The following is a 4,192-nucleotide window of genomic DNA, read 5'->3' on the forward strand; positions in this document are numbered from 1 at the left end:
TCGCAATAGAGTAATTTGAATGAAATTTTTAATTTATTCATTTATTTTTATTAACTATTTTCGAACTATTATAGCAAGAATGGCTAGCTCTTTATCTAAATCTTCTTTAATGTATCTTTAATCTATTCAACTGAAAAATTTCAGAATCACATATTGATAGAGCCGTGGGTGTGGCGGTGACTCATTAGTCAAGCGGTTCACGTCCCGTGTTGAACCCTTTTCACCCCACTTCATTACATAGGTTGCAGTGTGTAATTTGAAGTTTTCCTACGTCATTACGAATATGGCTAGGTGCATTTGTTTCTTTTCTGTATCCAATTATTTTTCAAAATTTCGTATTTTTTTAATAGCTAAAATAACAATATAGCAGTTTGATGGATACCCGTACAGTGGAGCCGCACATTCAGATCACCGTAATCCGGAAAATTTGAAATTTGGAGAGAAATTATTGGAATCATTTATTCCTCGTGTGGTTTAAACAGTATTCATAATCAGAGGATCCATAATACAGAAAGTTTATAATTTGAACGGAAATTTATGGAATGTCTCTGTTTCCGTGCTAAACAAAGATCAGTCGTGTTTTAAAATTTAATATAATTTACCATGGATGGCAAGGAGAACAGACTTCCGGTTCCAGAAAAGCCTTTAAGAGATACTTTAGTCCTTTCTTTTTCCTTCTTGGCTATTTTCACATCGTATATGACCATACAGGGTCTTCAGAGCAGCTTGAACCAAGAAGCCGGATTGGGTATAATTTCCCTTGCGTGTCTGTATGGCGCTTTTGTCGTGTCAGGAATTTCGACCGCATCTTATATTAAGATTCTTGGCGCCAAACGTTCTTTGGTTATTGGCTGGGTCGTTCATACACTGTATGTAGCAAGCAATTTTTATCCAACTTGGGGGACTTTGATTCCCTCGTCCTTAATGTTAGGGGGAGTTACAGGACCCATATGGACGTCGCAGGGTCTATATTTAGCAGCGAATAGCGAGGCATATTCGCGTATAAAGAATGAAGGAATGCATTCTGCTTTAAGCAAGCTTAATGGAATCTTTTTTATGTGTTTTGAAATAACCCATGTGATTGGAAATTTAATTTCGTCATTAGTGTTACGCCATAGTTCAAATGCCGATAATGCGAACAACGTCACTAGAATTTGTGGTGCTGAAGATTGTCCAGTAACAGCAAACGACACCATGATCGAACAACCTGATAAAAACGTAGTGTATATTTTGTTGGGGATCTTTTTGCTTTGTGATATATTTGGACTTTGTTTGACAGTTTTTCTTTTACCAAACTTAAAACCTCGAAAATCTAATGAACAAACTCTGCCGAAATCACTTGTTTCTTGCTGCACAACTTTAGCAGACAAAAAGATGATACTGCTCATTCCTTTATTTTTTTCCTATGCCATGAATCAAGGATTGCTATTGACAGAATATACTAAGGTAGGTGGTCCTTTCTCAACAGATAATTCTATCGAGTTATAGTTTACATTCAAATTTCGTTCAATGCCATAAGGATTCTATAATGCTACCGACTTCTTCCACGGAGTAATAAAAATGAAATAGAAATGAGGTTTAACGTCCTGCTGTTCTGCTCCTACTGGAATAATGAAGACTTGCATACGCCATGTGGTGTGTTATTAGGGAAACTGTGCCCAGACAGCGGCGCTGTGTTATTTAAAGTACAGGTGGGACAAAATCTGGGGGGTTGGATGGCTAAATGGTTAGCACGTGCGCGCTGTATCATAAAGTCTGTCATTGAGTCAACTGGCCTGGTTTCGAATCCCCGGTTGTATGTGACAGGGAGTAGGGTCGCCTGTTCAACCTCGTGGATTTTCTCCGGGTCCTCCGGTTTCCTCCCACTGCTAAAGACCCCTACGCGCAAGCAAATTATGGAAATAAAATTGAACAATATGTTGGTCCCGAAATGACCTAGTTTGTGTCGAGGGGACGTTAAACTCCATTTCTCTCTCTCTCTCTCTTTCTCTCTCTCTCTCTGGGACAAAATCTATACTAGGATGATCATTTTTAAATACATTTGAGGTTTTCTTTACAGGCGTACATCAGCTGCTCATTAGGTGTTTCAATGGTCGGTTTTATAATGGCGTGTTACGGCGGAAGTACGGCCATCTTTGCCATACTGATTGGACATCTAGCTCAATATACAGGACGATATTTTTTGTTTCTTCTGGCGATGTGTGCAGATATGACAATGCTGTTAGTCTTTTATTTTTGGAAACCAAATGAACATCAACTATATCTATTTTTTATAATTCCAAGCCTCGGAGCCCTTTCGGAGGCCATTTATCTGGCTCAGTTTAACTGTAAGTATTGATTCAGTTACGTACAATTGCGTCAAGGATTTAGAGTTTTTGCGCCTGCTTGAGTTGTTAATCCCTTCTCAAATGAGAGAGAGAGGGAGAAAGAGAGAGAGAGGGAGAGAGAGAGAGAGAGAAATGGGGTTTAACGTCCACTCGTCACAAACTAGGTCATTTCGGGACTAAGATATGGTTTAATTTTATTTCAATAATTCGCTTGCGCGTTGGGTCTTTAGCAGTGGGGGGAAACCAAAGAAAAGCCACGAGGTTGGACAGGCGACCCTACTCCTTCTCGCGTACAAAGGGGATTCGAAACTACGCCAGATGACTCAATGAAATGCCGTATGATACAGCGCGCACGTGCTAACCATTCGGTCATCCCCCCCGCCCCCTTCTCAAATGAAATAATATAACACATCAGGTTCAATGCGGTTTTCAGTCCTATTGGCGATTTCTGATCTTCATAACTTCATAGTCATATTTCTAAACCAGTGTCATACAAAAATACTCTGGTTTAGATGTGCTACAAATCGACTCTAGCCTTACCCCGCATGCCCAAACCAGTCGTCCATGAAATAAATATTGGCATCCCACGAGAACATGCAAAATCAGCGGCCACCACACACCTGTATAACGTCTTAAATTTAATGCCTAAAACAACAAAATCAATCTGATCCTATTTCTTTATAGTTCAAAATTTCGTTTTATTTGTCTTTACTTCATTAGGATCTGAAAGTGTTGTTATATAACCCGCGTTCTGGTTGATGTGAGGGATTAGCCAATGAAAGGGTCTGTTACGGCGAGTTTTTGCGGTGAAGTGCACGGAACTGTGGGTAACCCACTTGAAACATCAACGCAGTTTGGTTAATCATATGTCTGACGTCATAGGGTCAACAGACCCTCGTATGACCTCTGATGCGACCTTCCACTACCACCGGTCAGATCTTCATGTAGTAGAGGCCATCGAAAGTATAGAAAAAACGAAACGAAATATAGATCTGTATTTTAATCAGATTGCATCAAAAGACCAACGATTTGGTAACAATCTCGTATCTATGTCATGGGTGGTCTGTGGTCATGAATTGTTACGAACTAGTGTCATGTCATGTCATGTCACGAACTAGTGCCATTCCTATTTATTTATATATTTATTTATTTATTTATTTATTTATTTTCAGCTTTGATAAGTATTTTGTTTAAAGAAAAGATCGATTCAGCTTTTGCCAACTATTGTACATCAAGGGCGTTGGGTTATACTGCTACTTTCATCTGTGGAGTTTTCATGTGTCTGAGAATTAGACTATTTATCGCTGTGGCATTGGTTGTAATTGGTTTCTTTGGTTATGTGGGAGCGGAAGTTCTTTATTCCAAAACAAAACTTTTACAGAATTAGACTATTTATCGCTTTGGCATTGGTTGTAATTGGTTTTCTTGGTTACGTGGGATCTGAATTGCTTTATTCCAAAACTTTAACAGAATCAAAGATAATAATTATGCTTCTACTAGGGATGAACAAATGGGTTTGTAGAACGGTGACATTATATGTCTATAACAGCCAATATTTCAATTTCGATATCAATAATTCAAATATTACGACGCATTCAAACAATATGTTTCACGCCAGGCATTAGACTGACACCCAGAAGACAAACGAAGGTAACGACAATCGTAATCGCCAGAGACTGTAACGTTTGGTGTCGAAAATTGGATGCATACGTTTGAAATTCCTCTCTCAACTGTACAGAATATTCCACAAATTCCTAAATGTACGAAAAATGAACAATCTTGCATTCTTATGCATCAGCTGTTAAAAGAGGTTAATCTGATTAAAATTAGAACTACAACTAATATTAATGAAACTGTTAAATTTA

The 4,192-nt window shown here is 38.5% G+C and overlaps 1 long non-coding RNA gene across 1 annotated transcript; it reads left to right on the plus strand.

Moving 5' to 3' along the window:
- Positions 1-1,109: 1,109 nt before the first annotated feature.
- On the plus strand, positions 1,110-3,771 carry LOC130013109 (uncharacterized). Its single transcript, XR_008788474.1, has 3 exons — positions 1,110-1,446; positions 2,060-2,327; positions 3,500-3,771. It is a non-coding gene; the product is annotated as an uncharacterized LOC130013109 (long non-coding RNA).
- Positions 3,772-4,192: the final 421 nt, after the last annotated feature.

This window comes from Patella vulgata, chromosome 6 (assembly GCF_932274485.2).
Source record: "Patella vulgata chromosome 6, xgPatVulg1.2, whole genome shotgun sequence".
In the NCBI taxonomy this organism is placed as follows: Eukaryota; Metazoa; Mollusca; class Gastropoda; family Patellidae; genus Patella; species Patella vulgata.